This window comes from Sminthopsis crassicaudata, chromosome 3, assembly GCF_048593235.1.
Source record: "Sminthopsis crassicaudata isolate SCR6 chromosome 3, ASM4859323v1, whole genome shotgun sequence".
In the NCBI taxonomy this organism is placed as follows: domain Eukaryota; kingdom Metazoa; phylum Chordata; class Mammalia; order Dasyuromorphia; family Dasyuridae; genus Sminthopsis; species Sminthopsis crassicaudata.
The window spans coordinates 1,904,504-1,919,603 of record NC_133619.1 but is presented as its reverse complement, the minus strand read 5'-3'; positions in this window follow the sequence as shown (position 1 = coordinate 1,919,603).

The following is a 15,100-nucleotide window of genomic DNA, read 5'->3' as shown; positions in this document are numbered from 1 at the left end:
ACAAGCACACAGTAAGCGCTTAATTAATACTGCTTGGTGAGACTTGGGCCTTGTATGAAGCACCAGGAACTCGTATTCATAAGACCAGGAACCATCCCCAATAGATAAAGGGCTAAAAGATAAAGCGGCGGCTCTGGGAGGGGAAAAAGCAAGACTACCATTGCGTGGAAAAGTGCTCCGCACGCCAATAATTCCAGAAAGTAACGGGAGGAGAACAGGGAAAGGGATGGCCCTTTACGGAGCGCCTCCTGCAGCATGGAGCGCCCCACGCACGCAGGCGCAGGATTTGCCAAAGTCTGCGGGGCCTGGGGTGGAATTTGAACCCAGAGCCTCCCGATGCTAGAGGCCGGACTCTCTACTGCTCACCTGGCGCCAGTGAGACTCGCTCAGTGAGAAGGCTGGGAAAGATAACAAAGCTGGGGGAGGGGGGAAGGAGTCCGTCCCTGCACTCCTGGCGAGGCTGGGAAGTGATTGGACTTGTGGAAAGCTTGCAAACTGTGCAAAGCCTCCTCCGGCGGTGACCCGAGAGCGTGGCCCGTATTTTTTAAGCCGCTCCCGAAGCCTTCGCTGTCTGAGTTCATTCAACCCAAAGCGCCTCTTCCACGCGGTTTTAAACCCTCCCCCCCCCCCCCCCCCCCCCGTCGGACAATCTTCCTCAAGCTCTCTCTGGAATCTGACTCGCGGACCCCGGCCCTCCTGGGCCCTCGTGCCACCCTGAGCTTCCAGGGCACAGCTCGGGCCAGGCCTCCCGGGGCCTCCTGAGTCCCTGCAGAGGCTGCTGCCCCCCCATCAGCCAGTCCGAGCGACAGGGCTGGAGGCTTCCCTTTGGCTCCTCCCCCGACCGCACCCCGGGCACAGGGCATTTCCTCCCAAGGCCCTGGCTTTATGATTCAGAAATGGGGAACAATTCGCTCCCCGCTGGCCTTAGTTTCCACTGAAGGGCTGCGGGATGAAGGTGCAGCCTTCTCTTGCCTTCTCCCAGCCTCTCCCTGGGCGTGGAGCAAGGCATGCCGTGTTCTCCTCTCCACGGCTGCTCTCTCTGTATTCCAGGGCCAGCCTGGGCTGGACCAGGGACCCGCAGGAGCAGCTGAAAAAACAGCCGGCCACCGTCTCCTGAGCAGTGTTTGATCACCTGTGCTGAGGAAGGAGAAACCAAAGCGAGAGAGGCCCTTGGGACCTGGAGAGGCAGCCTCCGGCTCCTGCACAAAGCCGTGCTCTCACTGCCCCGTCTGAGCTTCTGCCAGAGTGACAGAGGGGGAGCAGAGGAAGAAATCCCCTTCCCTGTCACATGAGACCCAGAGGAGACCTGTCGGAGCCTCCAGCCACATGGTCAGAGGACAGGGAGGGCAGACCTCTCTCCCTCGAAAGTCTCCCAAGTGGGCAAGCACTGATGCTTGGACCCGTGCTCTCTGACAGCTCTCTGACGGGGAGCTCTTCCCCCCTGGGGTTCAGGAGAGGTTTGGGGTCATGCAAGAGAGCAAAGCCCACATCTTTCTGGAAGTGGTCAAGGCGCGGCCCAGCTCAAAGCGGACCCAGGGGATAGCTCTGAGCGCGGTCCAGCTCAAAGCGGACCCAGGGGATGGCTCTGAGGCCCACAATTCTTGTCAAAAAATGAAGGGCTGTGGATGAGTGCTAATGGAAGCAGTTGACAGGCCAGACTCCAAAAGTAAGCATGGACAGTTGGGTGTCAGCCTGGCAGGACGTCTCTAGCAGAGTGCCTCAGACAGCTGTCCCGGGCCCCAGGCCACTGAGAGCATCGGAAACTGTCCCGGGCCCTCCAGAGGTGCCCGGTGAAATCAGTGCGCCGTTCTTCGAAGCACGCTGCTAAGGAACTGAAGGAAATGCTCAATTCCAGGCCGAGCTCAGTGAAAATAATGACATCACATTTTTTCGCCCTAGTCACTGATCTCTGGAAGTCTCTCCACAGACCCCTTGGGTCCGGGGGCCTCAGAGTAAAACCCCCAAGTGATAAAAGCTCCCTTAGCACCCTTATTGAAGGTGCAGATGCCATGTAGCTCAGAGGGCAACTAACCAATTCGCGCTGGATCAATGGCGAAATTCAAAGGGAGCTCCGGAGCTGAAAGACTGGGCTCCACCAAAGAAAAATCTGAGAGCCCGCCCCCCAATAGCACCAGGCCCCTTCATTTGGGTTCTCACCATAGTTGCTGCCCCTGGTCCTTAGAAAAATGCTGCGGGAGCGGGTGATGGGGAATGAATGAGGTTCTCCAGGGCCTAGGCTGCCCACGCCCTCCCCCATCCCAACTTCCTGGTGCTGGGTCAGGTGAGACTTGAGAAAAGCCATGGAGGCGAGGAGAGGAGGGAGAAGATTGCAGTTCCGGTAAATGGAGTGTTTTGTCTGAGGGGAATCAGTGCAGCCAGAACCATGGCTCGGAGAACACTTGGAGGAGGGGGTGTAAGGTGTAAGAAGCCTAGAAAGGGGAGGGAGGGACAAGGGGATCAAGGGCTTTACACATTTGATCCTGGATATGATAGGGAGCCAGTGGGACGTCATGAGGTGGTAGACCTGGGCTTTAGGAAGATCATTGGACAACTGAATGGAGAATGGACTAGAGTGAGGGCAGGGATTAACCGGAGCTGACACCCACTCCATGTGACAGGCTGAGCCTGAGGAGGCGGTATCCAAGGTCCTGAAGGGGGACCCTCTTCACCCCACCAAGCAGAAGCCGGAGGTGGGCTCACTCAGTCACTGGCTGTGCTGTGGCAGGGAGAATGCTTTCCATGGCAGCCCCTCCTTTCCAGGGAAGAGAGCCTAGAACCTAAAGAGCTAACAGGCTAAGGGGGGAGACACCAAGCAAACAAATACAGACAAAACAGGCTACAGCCTGGCGAATGGGAAATGATGAACAGAGGGAATTGAGAGCTAGAATGAGAAGGAGCTGTGGAGGGGAGGCCAGTGGTCAGAGCAGAGGGAGGACGCAGCGAGAATGCCTGGAGAGAGGCAGGGTCTTGTTTGTGAAATGGTTAGCACAGGGACAGCCTTGGTTGGTGGGTGTGACCTGGATTAAGACCAGGCAAAGGAGAGTGAAAAGGAGTGGTTAAAGAGGTGGGAGGAGAACCAGGAAAGAGCGGCACCCCAAAACCTAGAGAGAAGAGGCTATCAAGGAGGAGAGAGTGGTCTCAGAGCCAAAATTGTGGGGGATAGAGAAGAGGCCACTGGATTTAGCAGCTAAGAGATCTTGGGTAACTAGAGGGAGTGGTTGTGGGGGAATGCTGAAGTCCTAACCAGATTGTAAGGGATTAGCAGAGAGGCCAGGAGGTACTCTTCCAGTTTAGCTACAAAAGGCAGGGAAGATATAGGATAATAGTGGGGCTGGAAGTGATGTTGGAAGAGGGTTGGGGATTCAAGAAAGGAGGTGAGGAGTTGGAGGAGTAGATTATGTAGACGTGTTTTGGGTTCACCGAGGGATCAAGATGGGCAGAAAAGAAGAAAATGATAGTGCATGGCAGATGGCCCAGGAGACGATTGAGGGGCAACCGGAGGAGGAAGAACTGACAACTCAGTGGATGCTAAAAGAGACCTCCCCCTCAAAGCTCTCTTCCCTTCTGGCTTCAGTCACGAAGTTGCTTTGAGCCACTTCCTGGAAGGAGATGGAGATGGCCTCCTTGATCCATCATCCACCCTGGTTGCCATACGACCATGAGAACTTGGCATCTAAAGCACATGCTCTTCCTGGCCAGAGCCTGAGGGTGGGACAGTCTCTTTTTCATTTGTTCTTTCCTGATCTAACCTGCAAGGACGTGTCCAAGCTCCGAAGCAAATTTGTGAGTTTGTGACATTCAGATCCTGGGCTCCTTTGGATCGGAGTTGATGAATGGTGTCCTTTTTTGGAGATCACTTCAGTGGTGTGGGCTAGCTGAGATTCAAAGGACCCTTCTGCTCCCCAGGAGGGGACCTAACTTTGATGTACTCTAACTTTGCATCTGGCCCTAATTCTGTCCATTGGTGGCAGACCCACTGTCTGTTCGCCATCTTTATCCGGTGCTACAAGTGGCTAAGCGGCAGCTGGTACCCCCATTCCCACACGTTCTTTGACGTGGCCTCGATCTGTCCTTCACTCCCCAATCTCGCCCTCTCCCAATCTTCTTGTTGATCACAGGGGGTTTGGTAACCAGAGTGCACATAGCCCACTCACACCGACATTTGTATTTTTAGGAAGGTTCTGATGGAAGACTGGGCCAGACAGTCTGCATGATCCCAACTTCCTCCTTCTATCCCCAGAGCTGTGGACTCTAAGCGGTGAGAAATTGTGCATGATCCCAGGGGCTGAGTAATCAGCAAGTGGGAAGAGCAGCTGATTCCCCTTCTCCAACACCCAATTTTGGGATTGTCTCCAACACAAAATGCTTCTTTCCCCATTATCTCTCCACCCCCAATAATCCTCTCTTCCTCTTCCCTTTTAGAAATGTGAATTCTGACTGATGTGACCCGTTACTGGATTGGTATATCATATATCTTTCAGTAAAAAGGTAACTAAAGAAAAGAAATTTTAAAAAGAAAAAGAAAGAAGAAAAGAAATTGATCTGCTTGACTGGCTGCAGCAAACAAATAAACTGAATAATTGTTTTAAAATGATTGTTGTTTCATTGCACACTAGGCTCCAAGGCTGCCTTCTTCCTAGTTACAGGGAAGGGAAGGGGGGTCTTTCCTGTGCATCAGTGTGATAGGACTAAACCCCACCCTCCTCTGTATCTCTGCAGCCTCTGATCACTTCTTCCTAATATTCTCTTCTTTCCTGGTTCTTCTTTTACCTCTTGGACGCCTTGTTCTCAGTCCCTTTTCTGGCTGATAATGATGATGATAATAACATTTACATAACACTAACTCTGTGTTATGAATTTTACAATAAGTATTTCATTTTGATTCGTCTAGGGGGCAGGTACTGTTATTATTCCCATCCTATTGTTTTAGAAACTGAGGAAAACAGAGGTAAGTGACTTGTCCAGGACCACATAGCTAATAGATGTCTGAGGGAACATTTGGACACAGATCTCCCTGGTGCCCAGTCTGGCCCTGTGTCCACTTCATCCAGATCATGCCTTTGAGTCGTGAGTGTCCACAGGGCTCTGTCCAGCGCCCTCCTATCTTCTCCCTCTATACTACTTTATTTGAAAATCTCATTATCTCCTATGGATTTTATTATTATCTCTATCTTGACAACTCCCAGATCTATTCATTCAGCCTGAATCTCTCTGCTAATTGACCTCCAATCTCCCATATTCTACTGCTTTCCAGATCTCTTGAATCAGATTTCCATAGTGAGCTTAAACTCAATATGTCCAAAACTGAACTAATTTCAGACACCTTCCCCCAAGAAACTTCCTTCTTCCCCTTCCAAATTCCCCTGTTAATATTAAGGACATCACTCTCCTCCCAGTCTTCAGCTGCAGTCTGAGTGTCATCGGAGACTACTCGGTTTCTGTGACCCACCATGTCTCATCAGAAGCCTCATCTCTGTCTCCTGGTTCCCTCAGCTAAAATGCCACCTTCTACAGGAAGCCTTTCCTGAGCCCCTAGGCTAGTGCTTTCCCTCAGCTAGCTATTTCCAATTTATTATGTATTTAGTTTTGCAAAGTGATCTACTTGTGAATGACTTTGCTATTCTCAGCAAGATAGTGATTCAAGACTACTCTGAAGGATTTATGATGGAAAAATGCCCTTACCCAGAGAAAGAACTGATTGTGCCTGAATCAAAGCCTACCTTTTTATTTTACTTTCTTTTTCTTGGGTTTTTTTGGGAGGGGAGATCTATATTTTCTTTTGCAATATGACTTTTATGGAAATGTTTTACATAACTTCATATGTGCCTTCTCAATAGGGGGGTATGAAGGGAGAATCTGAGACTCACAGTTCTATAAACAAATGTAAAAATTGTTTTACATATAAGTGGAAAAATAAAAATATTAAATAAATCACAAAAGGAAAAAAATTATGTGCTTGTTGTTTTTATTAGATTGTAAGCTCCTTAAGGACAGAAACTATCTTTTGCTTCTTTTTGCATCCCTTTTTGCACTGTGCACTTTTAGCACAGTGCCTGACTCATAGCAGTCGATTAAAGGATATTCATTGACTGACTTATTTCATGCATAATGAAATGTGAATACATTGTTCTCACTAAACAATATTATTACAAACAACATTTTTTGAGAGCAAAAATGTTTTATATGGGTAAATTAAATTGTAAAATGTTCTTTTTTCTCACCCCTTTAAGATGTGTGTGTGTTAGACAAACCATAACATGTAATAGAACAGCAATTAGGTGGCAGATAGAGGATGGAATTTGGGATGGGGAGGTCCTGAATTTGAATCCTGCCTCAGATATTTAGTAGTTATGTGACCCCTACCTCTCACAAACTCAGTTGCCTTATCTGTAAAATGGGTACCTATAAGAGCACCTATTTCATAGGATTGTTATGAGGATTAAATGAGATATTTAATAAATGCTCTGTAAACATTTCTTGCCTTCCTTTTCTATCCCCTAGCCCCAATAATGTAATCCCAGAAAGACTAGAGAGGTAGATTGAATCAATCAATCAAAACTCTAATAAGGCCCAAAGTTTTATTATTTTAAAGCTTTTTATTTTCAAAACATATGCACGAATAATTTTTGAACGTTGATCCTTGCATAGCCTTGTATTCCAAATCTTCCCCTCCTTCCCCCCACCCCCTCCCCTAGATGGCAAGTAATCCAATAGATGCTATACATCTTAAAACAGGTGTTAAATCCAATATGTGTAAAAACATATTTGTACAATTCTCTTGCTGCACAAGAAAAATCAGATCAAAAAGGAAAGAAAATGAGTAAGAAAACAAGACACAAGCGAACAATAGAGAGAGTAGAATGCTTTGTTGTGGTCCACACTCAGTTCCCGCAGTCCTCTCTGGGTGTAGATGGCTCTTTTCATCAGGAGATCACTGAAACTAGGCCCAAAGTTTTAAATGCACTTAAATGAATAATGTGTTTTGTCATAAAGCTCATAGACCTAAGGACACCAGATGGGATAGATCTTGGGATTAGCTGAAAGAATCAGCCCCCTCCCTCTCCCAGCCAGGCCAGAGACAAGCCAAGAAGTGACGGAGGAGCTCCAATCAAGTCCCTGAGAGGGAGCAGCTTGGGATCTTCTCTTCCCTCTCTTCTCCACTCCTCTTCCCTCTCCTCTCCACTCCAAGGGACTCTCTGCATTTGGGAGAGCCAAGGTTCCTTCAGATCCAGAAACAGTGGCTGCCAAAAAGGGCTAAGGATGGCAGCTGCAGCCCTGTGCCCCAATACTACTCACTAAAAGCCCCCCAATCCTTATGAGCTTTAGGGCTTGTGACCCCTTCTGGCCTTGGACCCCCCAGAGCAGGACTGGACAGCCTTTTCTCTGCCAAAGACCACATGGATCTTTATAACACCATTTGTGGTCTGTACAAAATTATGTTTAAAAACTCCAGTGGTGGGAGGCAGCTGTGCCCAGCTTTCAGCTCACCATCGCTCGCTCTTGGGGCCTTAGGCAGTGGCAGCACCCTTGCTCTAGAAGCGGCCTCTCAGAACCAAGGACAGCTGCTTCACTGGAGTTCCCCAGAGCCCTGGGCCCTCTGTGTTCCCGCCCAGCATTTTCACTGTAAGTTGGCGCCCACTCTGCTCTCTGAGGGTAAGAGCACTTTGTCATATCGGCTTAGTAGATGCTCTTTGCTAAAAGCTTGTCGCGTGTGGTGGCCGATCATCCATAGGGAGCCCACTAGCTGGGGCTGGTGAGCAACAGGACCCACAGTACCCTCAGCAGAAGTCACAACTTGCAATGGTTATTGCTAAGAGAGAGAAATCACTGCAGAAAGAGCCCCTAGTTCTTCCCCAAGCCTGCACACGGGGGCGCCCTCCAAGCACCCCAGCTTTGAGGCACATTGTGAGGCAGCCTCTTCTCCAAACCACCGATCCGTGAGCGCCAGCCAGTGGTGGGAGAGGGGACAGACACAGGGAGCACACAGGCCAGGGAGCAGGGAGTGGGCCCACACGTGTGGGGCACATGCAACTGGCCACAGCTCGTTGAAGGGCACTGGACTGACGGCAAGATCCTCAAAGCGGTGAAGTCCAGCATGAAACACAAAGCTCTTTGTGTGACTGGGGAGGCTCTGCACAGTCTGCCCCGCTTCCGGGCTCCCTGCTCCAGCCCCATGGGCTCTTCCTTAAACCCAAATTTCCACGTCTCCATGGGATCACCCCGACCGTTGCCCATCACTAGGATGCCCCGCTCCTCGCCTGTCTGCATCTTTCCAGACTCAGCTTCTTCAGCTCTGTCCCCTCCCCCAGCTCCAAACTCCTGTTCTAAAGTGACCCTGCACAGCTCCGGGTAACTTGTCCAGGCTCTCTCTTGTTAGTCTGGAAGCTCCCGAGGGCAGGAACTTGCTTCCTGGTAGCTCTAGCACTTGGTACACAGCAAACGCTTAATAAATGCTTGCTAAGTGGCTATCATATGCAGCCAGGACAGTTCCCACATCCAAGGGTGTGTCCTCAAGGGGACTTTGTCTCAGCACTGCTGCTTCCTCCCTGCCCCGCTCCCCACAATCTCTGGAGAGCTGGGCCTGCTTCTCCGCCATATTGCTTTCAGTTGTGAGCTGTTCCCTCGTGGGGCGCACTTACCAACCCCAGGGGGCCGGGCTGCTTTAGGGAGCAGTGTCAGGGCTCAGCTGCCGCCTTCGTCCGAAATGTGTCTGAATAATAATAATGACAAACTGCTGATCCTTCTAGGCTAGTCCCCCAAATGGAGAAAGGGAGGGAAAGAAAGTGCGAGAGGAGCAAGAGAAAGAATGAGAGGGGAAGAGAAAAAAAAAAGGAGAGAGGGAGAGAGATAGAGAATTAGGAAGGAAATGGAGAGAGACAGAGAAAAGAAACAGGGAGGGGGAGAAGGAGAACGTGCACAGGGTAACAAATACCACACACACACACACACACCCTTTGAGGAGCTTACATTCTAACTGGGAAGACCACACATAGGAGATAAGTCAAAATTGCAGAGGGTGGAAAAAAAGGAGTCAAGCCCACTGGAGCGGAGGCAGGAAAGTGTGGAGAGAGAGCCTGGGCCCACACCTGTGGGAGCTGTCATCGTGTTCAGGCAAATGAGGCAATCCAGTGGACAAGTGAAAACAAAGGGAGTACACTGGGCCCGTGACCTCATCAGCTCCCCCAGGACCACCCGTCTCCTCGCCAAGGCCTACCTGAACCCCCCGTGGAGCATCTCTCAAATTCGTCCCCTCCTCTCCTCCAACCCTGTCCCCATGCTGGTGCAGACCTTTTTCGCCTCACTCCTGGACCACTGTAGGGGGGCTCTGCCTGCCTCAGTTTCTCCATTCAGCCATGGGAGCTCCACTGTGCTCTATCCCCTCCCCTTCCTCCTCCCCATATCAATGGCCGGTAACAGTTAATGTCATCTCCCTTCTATGGCTGACTGCCCGGGGCCAGTTTCCCCAGTGACACCCATCAGCTTTTACAGACTTGGCCCAGATCCAACCCTGGGGCTAAGGAGCCTCGAGAGTCTGTCCTCCAAGCAGCCGGACCAGGGGGGAGCAGGCTGAGCCAGCAGACGGTTAGGGAATCTGGGATGCTGTTGCCAGGCAACAACGCCCCCCCCAGCCCCGCCTGGAGAAAGCCTCCACTGGAGGCGGCTCCGTGAACATCATCTGCCATTTCTGGTGCCGTGGGACGGCCTCCCCTGCTGGGTGGCAGCTTGTGGGGAGGAGGCCCAGGGGACCCCATGCAGCCGGCTCTAGAAAGGGATTTCTGGAGGCAGCCAGTGGGCGCTCTCCTCGCCCCCCAGCCTCTTCCCTCGGGTCCCTCGCCTTCCCCAGCCCTAGCAGACCCTGGAGAACCCGACGCTGCCCAGGAGCAGAGCCCACCAGTGGCCGGGAGCCGTCCCAGCCCCTCACTTGGGCAGCGTGGCCCGCAGGGGCCAGGAGGAGAGTGGCAGCTGAGGGGGAGGGAGGGTGAGGGGGGGGGGACGTCTGCAGAGGCATCGGAGGCCAGAGTTCACACTTGGGGTCACAGGAGGCTGGAAGAAAGACCCTGTCCCCAGGTGGGAGGTGGGCTGACAGCCAGGCCCGGAGTTCTAAGCCTGCCGCTGGTGTTGCCTAGCACGGCGCTGCTGGGTAAATCCTTCTCTGGGGCTTTCTCTCCATAAATGGGCAGCGGAATACCCGCCCCCTTCTTTCAGGGCCCCGGAGGCTGCTAGCCGAGGTAAACGGGAGCTGAGCGTTGGGGGCACCTCGGGGAGCCGGAGCTGGGTCAGCACTGAGTGCCCTATGGGGGGCCCGGCTGTCCGCTGGCCCACCAAACTGCCCTCTTCTCTCCCTAGCTCCTAGGACACGTGGGCCCCCATCCCTCCTCCCCCTCCTCATCCCCAGAAGAGTCCTCGGCCCCCCATCCCTCCCAACCCCCCCCAGGAGGAAGAAACGGGGGAGTGCGGGGGAGCCTCCGCCTTCTCTAACCGTCTGTGGTGGGGCTCACCTTAGCCACCGGGGCCACAAGGTTCCCTGCGGAAAGAAGGCAGGGCTGGGGAGGACCGCGGGGGGCGCGGGGCCAGCCCAGGGAGGCAGCTCTCCGGGAGGGGCGGAGGAAGGGCCCAGGACGCAGGAGGCCTTGTTCATCAGCAGGCACAAGTCCGTCTTTTGCCCCGGGATCCGCGGGCGGGGAGAGGCCCCGGGGCCCCGGGATCCGTGGGCAGGGCCGGGGAATCACTCCCACAGAGGTCCCCGGAGGAGAGCCGTGAGGAGCTCCTGTCGGTGCCCCAAGTCTGGGGGCCCCTGGGGTGGGAGCACGGAAGCATCAGCTGAGGAAAGGGAGCAACAATCACGTTAAAATCTTGACGCTGTAAAGAGCGAGGGAGGAGCGGGGTGCTTGAGAAACAGCGCGGTGAGGGTGCCAAGGGGCAAGGCCTCCGTGCCCGCACAGCCGTGGGCGGAGACTGGCGCCCCCCCCCCCCCCGCAGAGGATGCTCTCGATCTTCCTCCCCCAAGACAGCCGAAATCAAGTAGGGCCTGAGCCGGCTCCTGCCTTCGTCCCTGCCCTACCCAGCAGCCACCCCGTCCCATGGGGACACTGAGCTTGGACGTGGTCCATGGGCCCCCCATGGGCCCCCGCCTGGAACAGAAGCCAGGACTTTCCGCTCCTGCCCTTGGTACTCCCCCCTAAATATAGTGTTCTGCCCCTTAGGGATTCTCGGGACACCCAGGTCTGGTCACCCCCATTTTCCTGGGGTTGGAAGACAGGCTCCTCCCTTTTCTGCTCCTTTCCCCTTCTCCTGCCGAGCTCCTCGGAGCTCGGAGCTATGGCTTTGGTCATCAGTGTAGGGGAGGGTCAGTATTGGGATTCCCTGGGGCTGAGCTCAGGCACCAGAGTGAATACTGGTACATTGTGGGTGGAGCTGCGTGACTATTTTAATGCAGTATAAGCATGTTGGAAAACAATGGATTTCTGCAAACAAATATTAAAACCTAGATACCTTTGGGTCTAGAAACTCTCCCCCAAGGTGGCTGCCGATAAGAAGAAAGTATGAACACATCAAAGTGTTTATAGCCGAACTTAAACTAGGGTCCCTAACTGTAATAGATAACGTCTGTGCTGGAAAAAAATATGAATATAGAGAAGCCTGGGAAGAGCTCAATGAACTCATGCAGAGGGAGGGCAGCAAAACCTAGAAAACAAGACCCAATGACCCAATGATGTAAAGAGAAAGAGCCCCCATTCCTCCTCCCCCCAAAAAAACTGAAAGTGAAATTTTCAGAATTGCCTCAAAGAAGGGATGTGAGAAGACATTCTTCTTAGCCAATCTGAGAGGTGTGAAGTAATCCAACAATTCTTAAATTAAATAGCTCTCCTCTATTTTCCAGGTCATTTGTTTTTCTGATGAGATATCAGAATTTTCTTCTATATATATTTTATTATTCTTTTGACTTTGCTTTGTTCCTTGGTATCTCAGTCATTAGCTTCTACTTGCCCGATTCTAATTTTTAAGGAGTTATTTTCTTCAGCTAGGTTTTATACCTTTTATCATTCAACAATTTCATTTTTAAAAATTTATTTTCCTAAGCATTTTTTTGTGCCTCACTTACATAATCTTACATTATTCTCATTTCTTTTTCTCATTTTTCCTCTACCACTCTTATTATTATTATTTTTTTAAGTCCTTCTTTAGCTCTTTTAAGAATCCTTGCTAGGTCTGTGTCCAATCTGCATTTTTTCCCTTAAGGCTTTGTTTTGCTTGTAACTGTTTTCACATTGATGTCTTCTGAATTTGTCTTGGGCTTCCTTGTCACCACAGTAGCTTTTGATGATCAGGATTTTTGGTTGTTAACCCATTTCTCCCAGTTTATTTAATTTTAGTCTTAGAGTTGTGTTCTGCTTATTTCTAGACATCAGAGGAACATCTGGTCTAAGCTTTTGTCTGATTCCTTTCTGCTGCATTCACAGCTAGATCATGTACTTGCTACTTCCAAGGTGGTTTTGGTCACCCACTTCCTGCTGCCTACCAAGGCAGGGATCCTGTTCCCATACAACCAGTCATCTCTGCCCTGGAACCTCAATGTGGAACTGGGTAATGGGAGACAGAGCTGCCAAATGTACCAAATCCTATGCCAAGTGCTAATGCGGGGATTCCCAGAATCTCTTTCTGCCCAAGGATTCAGTCCCTTCAGGGCAGTGCCAGGCTGTTGTTGCCCATGATCAGTGCTAGTTCTGGCCAGCCCCTAGCCCAGCATCTACAGACCTTTCTTTTTGTCTTTTATAAGTAGCTTCCTTGGGCTGAAAAATGAATTTTAAAATCACTTTTCAAATTGCTTTTCCTGCTAAGAAGTTGGTTTTACACACTTTTTAAAGCTGTCTAGAGGGGTCTGTTGGGAAAGCTCAGCAAAAAATTTTCATTTCACTCTATCGTGGTTCTCCCCACCTCCACTGTAGAACATGAAAAGGCAGCTTAAGGTGATGTTATGGCATCATAAAAACATAGGAACGAAAGGAGGGTGCATAGGAAATACCCAAAAGATACAATTTATGGGATGATTGTAAAGACTAGAATGTTAGAACCACATTCTCAATAGTGGAAAAATTGAGTTTATATTGATTTTTGGTTTTCAATTTTTAATACATGTGCTAAGTGAATGAAAAGGACTTAACACTTTTTCACTTTGAGCCAAACAGGGGGAAAAAAAAGTCTGCTTAAATGAGTTTCAAACAGCAATTCTGGGTAATTTATACATGTGGATTATATATCCTGTGCTTAAAGTATAAAGTGCAAAAGTATTGTTGTCAATGTTTCAAAAAATTAAGATATTTCCCCCTGTACATATCACCATTTATATTTTTATGCCACAAATATTTCTATAACAATTCTCTTCCTTTAATAAGGGCTTAAAAAAACAAAAGAGATCAGTGCAAGTGGGTAGCACTTGTAATTTGGACTAAAGAAAGTTGTTCTTTTGATTGTTACAATTCTATTTCAGAGTTGCAGCAACCAGTAAAATTGGAAATCAGGGAAGAAGGATTTTTTAATTATAAGTTACCCAAATTTTTTTTTTGCTTAAGTAATTTACATGACAGTGTATGTATTTATTCAATATACCATTCATATGGTGGGGGAAAAGAGGTAGAAGACCGTGGGATGAATATTGCATGTCAATTTTCTTTTGTATCTTTACAATGCTTTTTAACTTTCCAACTGAAATAAAAAAAACCTCATAAAAAGAATTAAATCTCCTTTTACTTCCAATGAACTAAATATTTAACAGCTTTTTTGTGGTAGCAAAGAATTGGAAAATGAGTAGATGCCCATCAATCAGGGAACGGCTGAATAAGTTGTGGTACATGAAGGCAATGGAATATTATTGTTCTATAAAAAAATGAACAAGCTGACTTGGATTTACATGAACTGATGCCGAGCAAAACAAGCAGAACCAGGAATCCATTGTACACAGTAATAGCAAGAGTGTGTGATGATCAACTATGACTCAGTTCTTCTCAGTGGGTCATTGATCCAAAGCAATCCCAATAAACTTTGAGTAGAAAACACCATCTGCATCCAGAAAAAGAACTATGGATACTGAACGTAAATCAACATGCTTTCTTCACTTTTTTTTCCTATTATTTATCTCGCCATTGGTTTTCCCCTTTTGCTCTGATTTTTCTCTTGACATGATTCATAAATGTGTATTAAAAATAAGTTTATTGGAAGAGTATTACATTGGATTATTAGTGTTCCATAAAAAGTGATGAGCAGGCTGATTTCAGAAAAGCTGGGAAAGATCTGGTGGACTGATGCTGAATGAAGTGAGCAGAACCAAAGCATCATACACAGTAACAGCAAGATTATGTGACAGCCAACTGTGATGGACATGGCTCTTTTCAGCAGTGCAGTGATCCGAGATGGTTCCAATAGAACTAGGATGGAAAATGCCATCCACAGTCAGAGGGAGAACTATGAAGACTGAATGTGGATCGAAGCACATTTTCAGCTTTTTGATTGCTTGCTTTTTCTTTTTCATGGTTTTCCCCCCTTGGTCTGATTTTCTCACACAACAGAACATGTATGGAAATGTTTAGAAGAATTGTACATGTATAACCTGCATCAGATTGCTTGCTCTCTTGGGAATGGGGAGAAGGCAGGGAAGAGGGAGAAAAAATTTGGAACATAAAATCTTACAGAAACGAATGCTGAAAATTGTCTTTACACGTATTTGGAAAAATAAAATACTACTGAGGGAAAAAAAAAGTATTACGTGCAAGTTAAAAAAAATTCAAGAAAATTAGAAGTCTTTCAAATTTTATTTATCCATTTGTTTTTGTACATTTACAATCGGGTACTTTTTCAGATGCTAACTTTGTAATAGCAATTTGTGAGTAACCCAGCAAGGACTTTATGAAAATATGTCCCTTCATGAAAATACGTGGCCAAGCTTTTGTCACGACATATTTAATAACAGATTTTAACCACACACATTCCAAGTAATAGATATCTTCTGTATTATTTTACAGAGAAAAGAAAGTTTCTCTGGCTGCCTAAATTTAGAAGATAGGGATTAGAATAAAAAAGTGGTTTTCCAATTAACTTTTTAAAC